The following is a 17,543-nucleotide window of genomic DNA, read 5'->3' as shown; positions in this document are numbered from 1 at the left end:
TAGAAGCAATGGGGAGTCATTGAAGAGTTTTAAGTGAAGTGGAGATGTTAGGTTTAGTCAAATTTGTTGTATGAAAAGATCATTCTGGCTGCAGAGCTCCTTTGAGCTCCCTGCCACCCATCCCCACCCCGCAAACCAGTCTTGGGCCGAGCAATGACTTTGTCCGTGGTGAGGACAGCCACGATAGGTGACTGAAATCTCAGCCTCTGTTTATTGACTCTTGGCTGCTGTTCATAATAAACTCTCAGCTTCCCCAGGGGCGCCTGAGTAGATTTGCTGAGAGGAAGAAGGGGCAGGGGGACTGCGAAGGATGGATGTGGGGCTCCATGTCCTGTTCTCACATCTGTCTCCCTCTATTGACACCTGCTGCCAGGATGATGGATTAGAATTCAATACACTTAGCTCCTCTTTTCCTAGAAAGGGAAGGGCGGGCTGGCAAGGGGAGAAGCAGGCCCCTCGCCATCAATGAAGGGGAAAGCAGTTCAAATGAATCATTCTATTAACTAGCAGGGGGAACCCACGGTCGGGAAAAGCCACTGTGGTGTTATTAACTCCAGCTCTCTTCCAAATGTGTAACCTTGGCAATCTGGCAGCACTGAGACCTCCAACCCCTAAGGTGAATGAGGTCTTTGCATCCCAGTCTATTTGCCCCAGGAATGAAGGTGGAAAACCTTTCGCTCTCTCCACCTGGGATGTTAATTCCAGGAGCGGGAGCAATGTTCCAGCCAAATGAAGGGCTCAGACAACTCTATATTCGTCTTATCTCCTGCCCAGGAACTCTGCTGATGGAGGGCTTACCTTGCACTTAGCTTACGAAGTGAGACAGAAGACATGTGTTTCAACCAGAGCTGCTCTTCAGAAGAGAAAGCTACCTCTATCGGGAAAACACCTGGACTGGTGTTTTAGGCTGAAGCTTATTCTTGGAAGCACCGGGTGGATTTTCAGGGTTGTTCTGGGTAAGAGGGGAGCACAGAGGGAAGACATTAAGTTCCAGGCAAGGCGAAGATAAAGTATGGTACAAGGCCACTTACTTTGTAATGTAATCATTTCCCCCGAACAGCCCAGCAAATTACTGAGAGTCCTCAAAAATCACAAAAGGACCAGGGACTTGATTTCTCATCGATCCTGGAGAAGAAGCCCAAGTCCGCACCTCTGGCGTTGCGGGGTGAAACCGGGCAGCGTGGGTGGGCGCGCTGGTCAGGTGCTTACCTCTGACCCGACCACAGTGACCGGGGGCATGTGAAGCCCCAGCCGGCTTGGGCCTGTGCATGCTCCACGCTGGGGAAGGGAGGAGCCCCACCAGGGCATGCACCCCAGAGCCTTCACACACGCAGCCCTGTGTGATTTGCCTCCTCCGTGTCTCTAACCCTTTTTCCTTCTGCTCCCTCTCTGTCCTGCTGCTTAGTCTACTGCCGTCAGTGGCAGCCACGGCTCCTCGGAACTCGGGGCTAAGGTGTGTCGGGCCCTGTGCTGTGTAATCGACTTGTTAGCTCACTAATCCTCCTTGCAACCTTAGGAGGAAGGGACGTATCCCTCGTTATGTATAAGGATAACTGAGGCACAGGGAGGGTCCCCAACGTGTCCAAAGTCATGTAGCTGGTACATGCCAGGGACCTAGGAGCAGGATTCTACACCCAGGCTTGTCTGCCCCGCGTCCCTGCTCACGGTCCTGGCTGAACTGCCCTTGCCGCTCCCGTTTGCTCGGGCAGGGAACAGATGGCGCTGCCCTGGGAGAGGACCTGCTAGGAGGGTGGTTCCACCCAGTATGGAGAGTCCTGAGCCAGGATGTCTCATCTGGCCTTAGTTGGATGTGCGGTGCTGCCTGGAGCTGGTACTCTGATCCCTTGTGACTGGGGCGGCTGACATGGCCCAAAACCCAGTGACTTGAGTGAAAGGAACTGCCCCTGGCCATTTTCCCAGGATGGTGGCAGGCAGGAAAGTGTCTGGGGAGGGATATGGCCCTGCAACCCTGTCCTGCCAGGCTCAAGAATTCCTCAATTTGGCCAAATCCAAGGACTTGACAACTTGATGTTCTTGGGCTAAGCTGGTCTGACAGCCCCATTTTGCAGGTAGAGAAACTGAGGCCCTGACAGGGGATTAGTTAAGGTCTCATCTCACACAGTAAGTTCATGACAGGAGGTCTTGGGACACAGACTCTAGGATTTTCTGCTACAAAGTATTGGCCTCCAGCCCAGACCAGGAAAGGGAGTTAAAAATGCCCATCCTCACACACTTGGCAACAAGGAGTTTGTTAACTTTCTTCTTTCCTAACTGGGCTCATGCTGCTCACCCTCTCAGGATTTTTAAGAAAAGACTGTTAAAAAAGTATCCAGTCTCATTCTAATGTTTTATTAATAGGGACTGCTGGTGCTGCGACAATTTTAATTGGGGCTGAATTTTACTGTATTCAGACCACAGAGAATATCAAGGAAAGAAAGCTGCTGAGCAAACCGGGGGCTCCAACGAATAGATTAATTAAATATCACGACGTGGGCAGTGAGGCAGGGCGCCCCGCAGCCCCACGACCCCGCCCTCCCTGCTGCGGATGGGAGGACAGGAGGGGCACAGGAACTGCGGCTACACAAAGAGCAAAGTGGCTGGAAACCTGAGCGAGCTTCAGTTGCACACCAGCCACCAGCTACTTTTCAGCCAAAGCAAGGTTCCCCCACCTGGTTGCCGCTCGCTGCCCACCCTGCCGGATGCACGCCGTCGAGGCTGTTTTCTCCAGCGAGCTATTTTATTTAGGGTCACATCCTGCTTGCTGCAGGCCAGGTGCAGTTCTCTGTGCTTCACAAAAGCCACATCAAGCTCCCGGGAACTCTGCGAGGTGGAAATTATTGTATTCTCATTTTACATGAGGAACTGAGACAGAGAGAGATGAAGTCATCTGCCTAAGTTTCCCACTGCTCAGGGGAAGAGGGGAATCCAAGTGCAGGCTTCCAGGCCTGGCCGGTGTTCCCGCCCCACCCTTGGCTCCCTCTCTGTATTGGTAGCTGAGCCATTCCTTCGTGAGTCCAGGGCCTTGAAGTCCGGGGTAAGCTGTAGCCTAAGACCTCAGCCTCCCATGGAGCCCTCATCTTATCAGGCCAGCGGTGAGCCCTCAGCAGGTCCAGCATCTGAGCTCCAGACTAACCCCTTCATTCTTATTATTAAGACTCAGTCTGACTCCAGACCATTTGGCTTAGAATCCAGATTCTGCCCCTTGCCAGCTGTGTGACCTTGTTTTTTTTATCTATAAAATGGGGATAATAATAATGAATACATGAACTGATACATGAAAATCCTTAAAACAGTATCTGCATGTGAAAAGCACTCTCTGGGGGTTTAATTGACCATGGCTGTTATTTTATATTGTTTTTATATTATTGTATTCTGCTTCCCATAGGCTTCAGATTCTCTCAGCTCATGAGCCTGGGGTTGTTTTCTGTTTTCAGCCCTGATTTGCCCCTGATTTGCCCCTCTGGCTCTGAACTTGGCCTTCTCAATGACGTCTGGGTGTCCTCTAGCCTCTTTGTGTCACCATCTCTGGGGAAGCACCTTGTCTGGTTTAGTCCAGTCCCTGGTGCCAACCCCTGTCCCCTCACCCTCAGAATCACACTACTTATGGTCCAGTCGCTCATCGATAAATGGGAACCTTCTGGACTCTGAGAAGGGCTCCAGTTTGTTTTTGTTCTTTTAAAAATATGTCTTTATTGATTTCACAGAGAGGAAGGGAGAGGGAGAGAGAGATAAAAACATCAATGATGAGAGACATTGATTGGCTGCCTGCACTCCCCCAACTGGGGATCGAACCTGCAGCCTGGGCATGTGCCCTGACCGGGAATCGAACCCCGATCGCCTGGATCCTAGGTTGATGCTCAGCCGCTGAGCCACGCCGGCCGGGCAGCATGCCCCATTTCTAAGGCCAATAATCAGGAAACCAATCAAGAAGTGTGTGATTAGAACTTTAAAATTCCAGGCATTGTGAAGATATGAAGGATATAAGACAACCCCATTCCTAAGAATTCAAAAAATCTGGGTGGGGGCAAAACTTTCATAACACACCATTTACCATTTTAACCATTTTAAAATGTACAACTAAATGGCATTAAGGACATTTACAGTGTCGTACGACCATCTTCGCTCTCCAGTTCCAGAGCTTCTGAATCATCCCAAGTGGAAACTCCATACCCCTTACAGTTCACTCCTCACTCCCCTCTCCCTAGCCCCTGGCAGCCACTAATCTGCTTCCTCTTTCTATATAGTTTAAGAATATTCTTTCTAATCAACATGCAGAAACGAGTGAAAAAAAAATTGCTAAGAAAAAGAAGCAACATGTACCAAATGACCCAGCATCACTTAGTAGTTAGTTGTTTGGACTCTGGAGCCAAACTGCCCATGTTTAACCCCCCAGCTCTGCTGCTTATTGCTGTGTGGCTTTGGGTAGATGAATCTGCTTCTCTCGGCCTCAGCCTATTCTACATAAAATATAAAAAGCGGGTTGGAGAAGTCCCTCCCTCATAGACCAGCTGTGAAGAGTAGAGGTATTAATGCAGGTAGTGAGAACAGTGTCTGGCTATACTGCGTGTTCTATCTAGATGCGCTCTTGTCATTGGGGTGGATGGGAAATCCTGGGGCTTAACCCTTTTGAAGGCATGGGCCCTTCCTGAAATGCCCAGCATCTAGCACAATGCCTGGCATTCAGTAGGTGCCTGGTAAATATTTGGGGGATGACTGAACAGGAGTTTAGGAGAGAGGGGGGACTACCGTGGGACATACAGACCATTTGAGAATTCTATATTCAATGTCAAAAACAGTCTACGGCTTCTTGGCTGATTCTATTAAGAACCACCTGAGTGTTGGATATGATGTGACCCATTACAGGCAGAGCAGAAACCAGGCCTGTCCCCAACATGAATATGCTGATAATGATTACTGCACTAATTAATCAAAATACCTATCATTTGTGGAGCACTTAACATGTGTCTGGCACTGTGCTAAAAGTCTTCCGTGCATCAATTCATTGCATTTTATTTATGACTCAACCTGTGAGACAAAACCCACAAGCACAATATAATAATAGCAATGAAAAGCCGACTTCTTTTTAACCGAGAAAAATGTCAACAAGTGCAAATTAATCCTGTGATAATTAAGTCCATATGGGAGGCGTAGCGCTGCACAGCCAGGTGAGGACAAGCGTGGGATTCGGATGAGGCATGTGTCCTGAATCTGGCCACTTTTCTTCGTCTGGACATTTGCTGCCTGAAATGCTGGTTGCTTTGGGTTTGCACTTCTTTTTTTCATTCTTTAAAAGTCACCTTTGACTCTTCCATAGGACAGATCATATCCTGCTTGCTTCCCACCCCCCTCCACCCCGCCCCGGCCTGCATGGAGGGATGGTGAAGAGAGTGCTGGCAGACGCCTCAGCAGACGGTTCCCTTGTCTCGGGTCTGTCCCCAGGGCCATGCTCAGCGCTGGCTAATTGGATCCAGGGAGGGGCAGCAGGCAGACGTCAAGGCTTGACGGCCTGAATCAACCCCATACTAATTAAAAAGTGTCCAAGTGGATTGAATATTTCATGACCTTAGGGCTGAAGTCAAGGTCTCTTTGGAATGGAGGTCAGAGGAGAAGGTGGAGTGGGGAGGGTGGGGGAGGTGAATGGGGAGGAGGGGAGGTCCTGGAGGGGGAGGGAGGGAGAGCGGGAGGGAGGAGGGGGGAGGGGAGACAAGGTAACTTCTCACCCTCATCATGGATGTGCTTAGGGGCTATGTTGTTTTCGGAGGACTTCCATGGCATTATTTGGACTGATCCTTTCAAGAACTCTGAGAGGGCAGATAGAGTGTGTTCCTGAGGAGCCTGGAACCCAGAAGGGTCAGACCCACCCAGGCTCTCGGACTGAGGAGCAAAGTCTTTTGTCCCCCTGGGTTGCTCCTCAGGCCTCAGCTATGTTCTCTCTGTCTCTGGGTCCCTGTTTCAGTGTAGGGGGGACTGACCATCTCTGTGTTTATCTGTCATTTGGTTGATCCGCCCTATGAGTCCTTCCTGGCCTGTCTGGCCACCTGCCCTCTGCCCCCCACCAGCCTCTTCTCTCCGGCCACCCATCCCCCTGCCACCCGCTCAGCTCCTGTCCCCCCCATGCTCTCCTCCTGTCCTCCCCTTCCACCCACACCCGCCTCCTCTCCGCCCTTCCCTCTCTCTGCTCCTCGGCTGCTCGCTTCCCATTCAAGGGTCTTTGCCATTTTCTCTGCCCTCTTTCCTTTTCCTCTCTTCCCCTTAACTTCTGCCTCTTTCCTCTCTTGCCTGTTCCATTAAGACTATTTTGTTGGTGGCTTTAGTGACTTCTGATCAACACGCATCTCTAGACCCCCTACTACAAGCCAGTCGCTGAGCTGGGAACCCCCTGGGGTTACAGGCCCAACTGGGCCCTGTCTGCCGGGGCTCTCAGTCAGCCGGCTTTTAGCAGCTTAACACAACTTCTCTGTCCTATTAGCCTCAACCTGCAGGGAGCCTTGAGTGTGGTCACCTGCAGGGGAATGGTCTGGCTGACGGAGTCACAAAGTGACAGGGAGGTACCAGAGGCGGGTATCTCCGTGGGCAGCGTGGGTAGGGGACACGGAGCTGCATGGGCAGGGCAGGGAGGCCGTACCTGCTCTTACCCACCCGAGAAGGTGGCCCTTAGCTGTTCAGCAGGTCAGGCTTGGCTCAGCCTTCACCTTCAGGGAGACAGTCCTGTCACCCCTGTGTCATCTTCAGGCTCTTTTCGAGGGTTGATGTGTTACACATCCAGTGTGGTCTGGACCCTGTCATTCTGCAGTTGGTGACTTCTCGGATACACCGCAAGACTGAGGGAGCCTTACAGCTCTAATGATCTTGTCACCTCTTTGTCATGCGTATCAGTTTCCCTCCCCGCACAATTCGTATTCTGTACATCTGGCTGGCAGGAAGGACGCCTGGGGAAATTACATGGCTTCGCACACTCCATTTGTTAGAAGTTGAAGGAGAAACTATCTTATTTCACTTGATAATCTCTTATTTATGGATTTGTTCTTCTCTGGATGTTAACAAGACTTCCTATCTCTATCTTGCCGTGACAGCTTTATCAACAACTCCGTTTCCATCCCGGTAACAGAACTGCAATCAAATCGAGTCGGCATAAATAATAGGAAAATCCACTGGTTGGGACCCTGTGGGCCCACAGGCTGGTCCTGAGGAAGCTGCCTCCTCTGATGGGTGGTGCATGGGCTCACCGGGTGCACTGAGACCCAGGGCCCATTACATCCGACGTGGACATGCTGGGAATTTTAGAAAATCTCAGCCACTTCCTACGCAGTAACTCTTTCCTTTCTGAGGCAGGATGTGCTGTAGGAGAGGCACATGCATTTTGGAGTCAGACACACCTGGTTTGTGTCTTGCCTCTGTGAATTAATAATCATAAATTTCTTGATTAGTAAAAGGAAAACAAGTTTTTAAATAGCTATAGCATTTGCCAAGAGCTTGTAAATGCTTAACATGTAGCATCCCATTAACTCTCACAACCACAGTAACAGATTTATTTTCTTGATGAAAAACCTGAGTCATACACGCATGCTCAGGTGTTCACTTTCATTTAATAACACATACTTTAAAAACATTTTATGACTGTGTATTATATCTCAACAATTGAAGGTTAAAGTTCACGTTTGAAAAGGCTGTGATGTGATCTTGAGCTGGGTCCCTGGGGGGTCAGGGGCCAGGAGGGGCTGCGCGATTGGGCACCGCGTGGCTCCAGGAGGGACCGTCCCTTAGCCCAGGGCCAGCAAACTGCAGCCCCCAGGCCGAGTCCAGCCGCACGTGTGGTTCTGCGAGTGACGTCTCATTGGAACAGAACGACACCTTTATTGGTCACATATTGCCAGTGGCTGCTTTCCCGCTGCAGTGCAGAGCTGAGCTGTTGCAATACCAACAGTAGAGCCCACAAAGCCTGAGATGTTGACTGTCTGGCTCTTTCCACAAAAGTTTGCTGACTCCTGACCCAGACAACAGTTGAACCCTTTGAATGTTTCAACAGAGCGGCCCTGTGAGCTCTGGAGGACAGTTTTCCTATCATGCAGGGTAACTAAGGGAACTTAGGAATCTCTCCTTTGAAAACATTTAGGGCCCAAGGGTTTAGGGACGAAGATGGTCACTGCAGCACTGTTTTCCACCAAGAAGACTTGGGAATAATGTGAAGATCCACCTTCAGTGGGTATGGCCAAATAAAGGCAGGGACAGTCATACAGTGACAGATCACGCAGACATCAAAATGAACGAGGCAGGCCTGTGTGTGCTGGGAGCTGTCCGTAGCGATTCACACAGCCAGGCATCTATATAATCGTGTGAGCACTATGTCTACTGCTTTTTTCTTACTCAAAAATGCCACTTACCTCAAGGTGCACCGTTATTTTAGGTGCCACTAAGAAGGGGAGAAATTGGCCACTGTACATTGCCTTTAATTTTAAGATGCATCCTTATTTCGGATATTTTAAATTTAAAAAAGCACATTCTTGAATAGATGAAACGTGGTTCATTTATACGTTTATGTTATGACATGTGTATTTACGAAAATGCATAGAAAAAAGTCTGGATGGTACACACCAAAGGACATGCGGGTGATCTCCAGGGACCTGAGTGGCACTGAGGTGTGAGGGAGTGAAGAGGGACTTTCACTTATTAATTTTTATGCCCTGAATTGTTGAAAATTTTTATGAACATGTATTACTTATGTAATTAAAATTTTCTTTTAATAAAAAATTATTTAATTCGGTAATACCTATAAAGTGGCTCACCGAGCACGTGGCAGAAAAATCGGAGAACCACCAGTCTCGTTTTCTTCTCTCCTCTCTGGTCAACCACCCAGAAATCATTCGATGAAGACAGATGAAATATTGGAAACATTTTCTAAACAAAAAGTATGTTATAAACTTAAAGTGTCATTGCTACTTATAAAAGGTTTCTGGTGACAGATAAAATTTTGGCCTATTTTTAAAATCCTTCATCTTCTATTGTTCTGCAAGGACAATCCCTGTGTCGATTATGGACTGTTACGGGTTCTGCCAATGCCACACGACGCGAAGAGGTGCTGGGGTCTAAGCTTCCGGGGAGAGCACACTGATCAGGACTTTTCCATGTGCCTTTACTGCACACAGAAAATTTAGCCAATGAGTGACTTATTAGCCATAACCACAGGAAATAACTTATTAATATCATTTCCGAAATGTTTCCATACCCACTCTCCATGTCGCCGAGGGAGAGCGGGGCTGGGCCTGCTCAGAGCAGCAAGCAACCTCTGAATCAGCTACAAAGGGGAAATTCCCACACGACAGACAGACTAGGAACGCTTAGGCAAGTAGCATTTTTATGTTGCTTTTCCCCATTTCGAAACTCAAACTGGCAATTTGCTGTGACATAATGTAAGTAAAAAGACTTTGATGCATAGAAAAGGGACATTTATATGACCAAAAACTTGGGGTCATAGACTTCAGAGCTGTAAGAGACTTTAAGGGTCACTTAGTCTAGCCCACTGTCCTGTGCAGGAGGCTGTGCTGCAGTCCTCGTGGCTGTGGCTCAGCTCTGGCTCGCACACCTTGCATGCTTCAAGGACTCTGTTTAAGAGAACCGGGAAAGCATAGTGCAATAATGACCATGGTGGCAGTAAGCCTTGGGTGTCAGGGAAATGAGGAACTAATACAGTCTGCAGGGCCCAGCAATGCTTCCTGGAAACCAGCACTGTTGGCTGCTTTATCAGTTAGAATGGCTTTTAGCTGCATGTACTATAATACTTCAATAGTAATGGCTAAATAAAAAAGGCAATTATCTGATATAACTAAAAAATACAGAAAAAACCAACTCCACAGATACTTCAGTGGCTTGAGGATGTAACTAAGGAGGAGGGTTATTTTCATCACTGAGCTTCACCCGTATCAGCCTGTTGGTCTATCATATCTAGGCTTCTTGCCTCATGTCTGCCAAGTGGCTGCCAAAGCTCTGGGAGTCACGTCCTCACATGATCAAGTCTAAAAACATGAATCAGAGAGGTGACCAAGGAGGGAGAGAAAGCTATTTTCATGTGGTTATACTTTATCAAGGAGAACCTAGAGGAAGGCCCCAGAAGACTTCCCCTTATATACAAATGTCTAGAAACAGATCACGTGGCTTCCTAGCTGCAACGGAAGCTGAAAAGTGAGTATCTTGCTTAGTTAGCCTCTATGGCAGGAGATGGGCAAAGGTTCAGAAGTATTGAAAAGGAGGCGGAAGAGGGCATAGAGGAGATAAGTGTTGATGGAAAAAATTAAATTCAATTTTTAAAATGAATGAATAAGTAAATAAATAAATAAGAAGGATTGAAAATGATTCCTGGGTTAACCAATTAAACATCTGGTATAGTTACAAACCGTGCAGGCAGCTATTAATTTTTCGCTTCTTGGTCTTCTCCAGTCCCAAGGGATGAAGCATGATTGGATTAAGCAATTCAGTTCCTCATGCCAGGAAAGAATGGGCCAATGAGATGTGAGGAGATGTCTCCTAGAAGTCTGGGGGTTTTTAGGAGGCCTAACTCCAGTCTTGGAAAGGAAGGGATATGCTCTATTCCCCTCTTTTAGTTTGAACATTTTTGTTTGGGGTTGTTACTTGGAGTTACTGCAGCCCTATTAAGTCCTGAAAGGGTAAGTGTGAAGACAAAACCCAACACATTAGAAACTGAATACTGGAAAGATTTAAAAAAAAGCACGTAGCCTTCAGAACTCTGAATTTCTACCTTCATAGTTTTGTTATGTATGATTGTTATCTTTGGTTTGCTAAAAAAATAAAAATAAGTAAAAATAAATAAATCCTGGGCAGAGGGGTAACACGGCCCTTGCTAGAAGATGCAGTATCAGAGGCACTTGTGAGAGACAGAGAGTAAAGCAGGGAAGGAAGACAAGCCAATGTGAGAAAGCATGAGCCAGTTGGCTACCACTAAGCATGGCTGTGCTCCAGGCAGCCATGTAAACTGCATCTCAGGACATCACCTAGGGAAGAACAGGGGATAATTTATCCACCAACTCTTGCCTCCCGTGCATGAAAGGTTTGCTTACGGTGTGTCAGTCTCCTTAAGCTTTTGGGTTTTGCATGCATGGCTACCAGCTTACCTCCCGCAAGGTCCAACAACTTGGCATGAACAGGGAAACCTTGGAAAAGAGATGAGAAACGATACAACTCCAGGTGCAGGGATGAGCTGAAGGACAGTCAGATTGCACCTAATCCTGACGGACACTCGGTGGTGACTAGGAGTCCGGTGATACAGTCTAATACAGTCCACCCCTTGCGTCAATGAGATCCCCTCCTGACCTCACTTTTGAAAACAAGATGCCCTTGCTTCTTCCCTGAGAGAAAAGGCATAAGTCTGATTAATCAGTCTCCTTCAAGGTAGTAGCTAGCTAAACTATCCACGAAGACTAGAGACAAGAGGGTTTGTGAAACGAACTATGAGCTCTGTGTTGCAGCTGGTTGAGAGCGCACAACTGCTATCTATCACATACATCCTCTGCTGCCAAGCTAGATTTCTCCTAGCCCTGTGCCTTGCCATTTCTGGTCCACGATTCCTGGAACCGCCAATTTTCTATTATCACGGGGCATGGAAGCACCAAAAGGTGCCCTAGTTAATTCTTCTGCCCTCATTTTGTAGTTGCATTCCTAGTCTTCATGTTCTTAGAACTAATTAACCTCACCAGCACTGTCACTCCTTTCTTGGCTGCTGACTCACTGACATGAGGAGCCCAATGCACTGGTAGGATCAGAGTGGCACAGAAGAGGTATCCAATTCAATACCTGGTGTCTTAGGCCATTTTGAGTTGGATTTTGTTTTTCTGATAGTCTAAAGCATCCTCACTAATACATCAGAGGAAGTGACAGTTAAGGTTGAGATCCAAAAGAATAGTAGAAATTTAAAAAGGCTAAGGTGATGGGCAAGTGTGTTTCAGGAAAATCACATATAAAAGTGTGAAACGTTTGTGGAGCTTAAAATAGTTCAGCTTGGCAGAGAGATTATTTTAAAAGTCACTTGTTAAAGCTTCTTGTATGATGTTGGGAACTTGCAAAGGAGAGGTTAGTGCCTTTGAGAAACCATCATTAAGAGAAACCTGGGGTCACTGAAATGATGGCTGAGGTTGCCTGGCTTTTGTGAATTAAATAGCTTTGGCTAGTATCTATAACTGCATCTTATGCTGCAGGATTAGCCTTCCCCAAGGTTTTCCTAAACTGTATGGCTTATGTTCATATCTCCAACTCTAAATTCTATTACTATTAGGTGCATTTGTCTTTTGCTCTGTGGCTGTGTCTTCTTTGTATCAGTCCAAATAAGCAACAAAGCTTCCTTCCCTTCCCTCTGCAAAATGCCAGTCAACCAAGGGAGCTGGATAAAGTCAATATTCAGTTAATATTTGGGGGTGGGGGGAGAGGTGTTAAATTATAGCACAGTCAAAAGCTTAAGAGGACAGTCTTATTGTAAGGTCCTTCAGCCAGACCTGCCAGACTATGAGGGGACTTCTCATTGGCCAACCTCAATCTTCAAGTTTCCTATTCTGCAGCTAGGATACTATCCTTCACCTCCAAGAATCTCCTCACCTCCTAGCCACTCATCTTGCCCAGCAGCCTCCAAATTCCTCCTGCATTGTTATTCAGAGACATTTAGTTTTTCGTGCATATCCTAATCCTTCCAGATTTTGAGGACCATCTAACCACAACCAAAATTGTTCATCGAGGTGGTTTTGCTAAACAAAGGTGGCCCTTTCCTCCAACCTCAACTCTTAATCTGAGAATTGTTTTCTTCACACCTGTTTTGAGAGAGCAGGAAAAGCTGGGAGTGAGCTGATCAGGGGAAATCTCTCAGAGGGGATGCTCGTGTGGAACTGCCTCACAGGTGGAGCTGCAGTTAGCTGGAGCAAGAGGTGAAGAGTGGACATTGTTCTTGGGCAGAGACACTGAGGCACGAGTGTGGGGAATACCCACGTCTTCTCTCCCTCCTCTTCCTGCTGGAGCATCTTTAAGCTTCATCAAATCATTTGAGACAGTAGATGAAAGAGGGAACCCCGTGGACCTTATCTGAAAGGCCACCAGTCCAGAGGCCACCAGACACTGCCTCCAGTGAGCACACAGAGGTGAGTTCCTTCACGCTGTGAATGGGCTCCCTCAACGGTGGCCAAACAGTAAGACGTGCTGACCATCCCTTTTAACTTCCAGCCAGCCTCCCTACAGTGTAGAGGCTAAGTGTACAGACCTGGGGCCAGGCTGCTTACATTCAAGTCCTGGCTCAACCACTTGGTAGCCAGAGGATCTTGAGCCATCGCTGTAATCTCTCTGCGTCTAGGTTTCCTCATCTGCAAACTTGGGCTAGGGAGAGCACAGGGTTTTATGAAGGTTAAACAAGTCCTATCTACGCTAACTGCTTAGAACAGTTCTGGCACAAACTAAGCCCTTATTAAATATTAGCTCTTAATTGAAATCCTTAACTCTGCCTTCAAGGAGCTTACCACTTACGATTTTCTTCTAGTTTTATGGTTTCAAGTCTTCCATGCAAGTCTTTAATCCATTTTGAGTTGATTTTTGTGTATGGTGTAAAGAAGTGGTCCCGTTTCATTCTTTTTCATGTGGCTGTACAACAGAAATTTCTTTGCAGAGTCACACCATTTTCGTTAACTCTTAGCCTTTTTTTTTTTTGCTTGGCTGGTCCAGGAGGAGGGAGTCCTGGTTAGCCTAAGCCAATTAGCACGTCCAGGCCCTGTAGGTACAGGGATTGATTCTATGATGGGCACGTGGTCACCTTCTGGTCCCCTAAAGCTGGGCTCGGGCCCAGATGCTGGGAAAGAGAAGCTCCCCCTCAATGGGATGTGAAGGGGGAAGGCGGGAGGCCCGGCTGAGAGCAAAGTCCACGTGCGGAGAGCTGAGCAGTCACGGCGAACTCTGTCCCGCTCACTTGGTAAAGCTCCTGAGACCAGCAGGGCCAGGTTACTCTCCAGCTTTCCTCTTACATAAGTCAATGAATTCTTTTTCTGTGAAAGCAAGATAAACTGAGTTTTCACTTGATGCCATGAAGCATTTAACTGACAGAGCAGAACAGAGGAGAAAATTTAAACAACACAGCTTAAATTTTCAGAATAATTTCTTGCCCACTTCGTCCTGTGGTCCTTGCCACGATGCTGTAGAGTCAGGGCACCAGGACGCTAGGCTGTGAGCTTCACGGGGACAGGAAGCCAGGGTGCTTGGCTCCCGCTTTCTATCTCCTGGCACAGTGCCTCCCCATGGGTGGCAGCACTCAAAACATAATTGTTGAGAAGATGAGTGAATTTAAAGTTTTCATCATATAATCTCACATTCCTTGATGGACCCTATATTTCTATGTTTTTCCCCGGGTCATTGCTTCCATCTCAAATATTGTGTCTGCCCCCGCTGTTTAGATCCTCAGTCACCCCCACCGCCCAGAATAAATGCACCTCCCTTTTGAAGCCTGCGTTGCTCCCCATGAGCTTCATACAATGGCTTCCCCACTCTCCAAACTCCTGTAGGAAAGGTGACAAAGACTCAGACAGACCTGGGCTGGAATCTCCATGTGTCACTTCCCAGCTGTGTGACCTTGTGCTAGTCATTTAAATGCTGTAAACCCAGGTTTCCTCAGTACAAAGTTGGGGTAAAACCCTGCCGACCTCCTATGCCTGTAGGGAGAGCAGGTGCTCATCACAGGGTACAGTCTCTGTGGGTTGTGGCACTGACGACAGCAGTTCTAGGAGGTGCTATCACCCCGGTTTCACAGCTGAGCCCTGCGCCATTAAGCAACCGAGCCGAGGGTCCGATGTCGATTCGCTCACTGGTTCAGCTGTGGGTGAGTATTGGCCGAGCCAGGCGCTGTGGGCTCGGGGTGTCGTGGACAAAAGCCCTGCGCGCCTGTTCACGAGGGAAAGTGGGTCTCACGGGACAGCTAACCACATGCCTGACGAAGGTTCCCAAGCGGGAGGCCAGGGCATCGTGGGGAAGGGATGGCAGGAGGCTGTAACTTGGCCATCAGAGTCCCCGGAGGTATGACACTGAAACCGGCGTGGAAAGAGCGCGAGGCCTCTTCCCCCTGTTACATAAGAGCCAGAGTCAGCCTCTTTCTGCGCCTGCTGATCCTGGGGGTCCTGACCTACGCAGCCTGGCGCCCCTTCTCTGCAGATCCCGGTGGTGCCAGCCCCAGGGGCAGGTGGCACCCCCTTCCCTGCAGCCTTGGGCCGTGGGAGGACAGCTTCCTTCAGGACTCTGGCCGGTCCGGCTCGGCCCCCAGCCCCCTCCCCCTGCTCTCCTCTCTGACACTCGGATGATATTTCCTAGTTCTCTGAAATGACCTCCGTGAGAGTTTAAATGAAAGCAGGAGAAGTGCCCTCGCGGCCCCCGCATCAGCTGCTGCACCGCTTTCCTGCCTTTCCCTGCGCCACGCTCAGCAGAGGCCACGCAGCCGCTCGCGACCAGCCTCTCCCCCGCTCCTGCCGGAGGACGCCGGGACCCGGCCTTGCACACGGGCGACGCGCAGGCTATGCACGCGGCACTTAGGAAGTCTGGGAGCTGCACGTGAGAATCCGTATTTTTGGCTTCTCTTGAAAAGTCAGAAGAATTGGCAGCACCATGTCCACATCTCCAAATGGCGATGCTGAGCTGTAGCTGAGTGGTGACTGTCACCTTTAGGTGACATGAAAGCAGTTCTCCTCTTCCCTCACTGCCCCTGTGGCCGCCCAGCTCAGCCTGCTTCAGGCATTCATCATACTATTTGGCCTCTGAAGGCACTTAAGTTTGCACTGAATTTTCATTTGAATTTAAAATGGATCTGGTACATTTTAAGTGCTGAATTAAGAGTAGCTATTATTAATAAAAACCATAGTAATACTATTCAAAGAGTACAGCTCTAAGGCTGGATTTTAAAAAAAGAAAAGACATGGGCCCGGTCGGCGTGGCTCAGCGGTTGAGCATCGACCTAGGATCCAGGAGATTGGGGTTTGATTCCCGGTCAGGGCACAGGCCCGGGCTGCGGGCTCAGTCCCCAGTCGGGGGCGTGCACGAGGCAGCCGATCAATGGCTCTCATCATTGGTGTTTCTCTCTCTCTCTCTCCCTTCCTCCTCCGAAATCAATAAAGGCATTTTTTTTTTAAATGGGACATTTCCTGCGTAGCAGGACAACTCAGCCAAATATTTAAAATGGACCCACCCTTCTCCCTACCCAGCACTCTCATCTTCGAACATTTCTTAGTAAATTGCACAAAATCCTTACCCATAATAGAAACAGAGCCTGTTGCAGCCAGGTGATTATTATTCATCATCATAAAATAATTACACATCATTTCAATAATTGCCCAAACAGAGATTACACAAACAAATACTCCTTAGGAAAGCACAAATTGATGAAAAGAGAACCCAGCTGGTGGTGAGCTCTGCGACGTCCGGAGGGTCAGGCAGATGACATGCACAGAGGAGCATCGTCAGGGGTGTGGACTAGCCAGGCACTTGGCCTTTTTGAGAAAGGATTCAGGGCAGTTAGCTTTCTCTGGTTCAGTCTCTAGCAAGGTTGGCTCTGCCCATGAGCAAGGGCATCTAATAATTTAGCTGAATTTGAATGTGCTTTCTACTAAACTTGTGAGTGTGCTCTGTTCCCGTTTACCTTCCCTCCCTTCCCTGCGCCCCCCTCCCTCCCTCCTGCCTCACCCCGCAGTCACTGGGCAGCTGCCTTGGGCTGCGGGGCTGTCCTCCGCTGATAAGACAGTGGGCACGAGAGGGCATGAGATGCAGCTTCTGGAGTTTACAGTGCAGCACCCTCCTCCTGTTGGCTCTTGGGAAATGAGCTTCAGTCTGTCATTCCACACGGGCTTGTTGACCACCTACTATGTGCCAGTCAGGGCACTAGGTGCTGAGTGGTCTGTAGTAAACAAACCAGATATAGTCTTCCTCTCCTGGAATTCACATTCTAAACAATCAAAGCAAGAAACTAGCAGGTATGGACAAGTGCTGTGACGGAAATGAAATGGTGTGTTAGTGATGTCTGAAGAGATGCCACCGAGCTTGGCTTGTGGGCACTTAAAGGTTCTCCCCTGTCCAGACAACCTGTGTGAGCCCCACCTTCTCAGCGGGTTCCATTCTGCTCTCCCTTTCGGTCTTGGGATCGGGACTCAGAGGAGCTTATGTTTGAATGCCAGCTCTGCCACCGTGCCATGTCCCTGAGCAGCTGGCTAATGCCCCTGAGCCCTAGCTTCCTGCTCTCAGCAGCTGCCCTCAGGACTGAAGTGAGAAAGAAAGAACTATCACATGTAAAGTACTTATACAATGCCCAGCACATATTAGACACTCAGGAAATGTTTAAATGTAAATGATCTGAATCCTACTTGTGCTTCCAAGGTCAACTGAAGCCTCACCTCCTCTGAAGAATCCTGGTTGCCTCCCTCCACCCCATCCCCAGCACCACCACCACACACAGTGACCTTGCTGTTCTCGGACAAACTGGGTGTTGTTCATTTATTTTACCTGCTAATTGTCTGTCTCAGCAAACCTAATAAGCT

The sequence above is a fragment of the Miniopterus schreibersii genome (assembly GCF_964146895.1).
Source record: "Miniopterus schreibersii genome assembly, chromosome: 3".
Taxonomy (NCBI): domain Eukaryota; kingdom Metazoa; phylum Chordata; class Mammalia; order Chiroptera; family Miniopteridae; genus Miniopterus; species Miniopterus schreibersii.
This window is presented reverse-complemented; position numbering follows the sequence as displayed.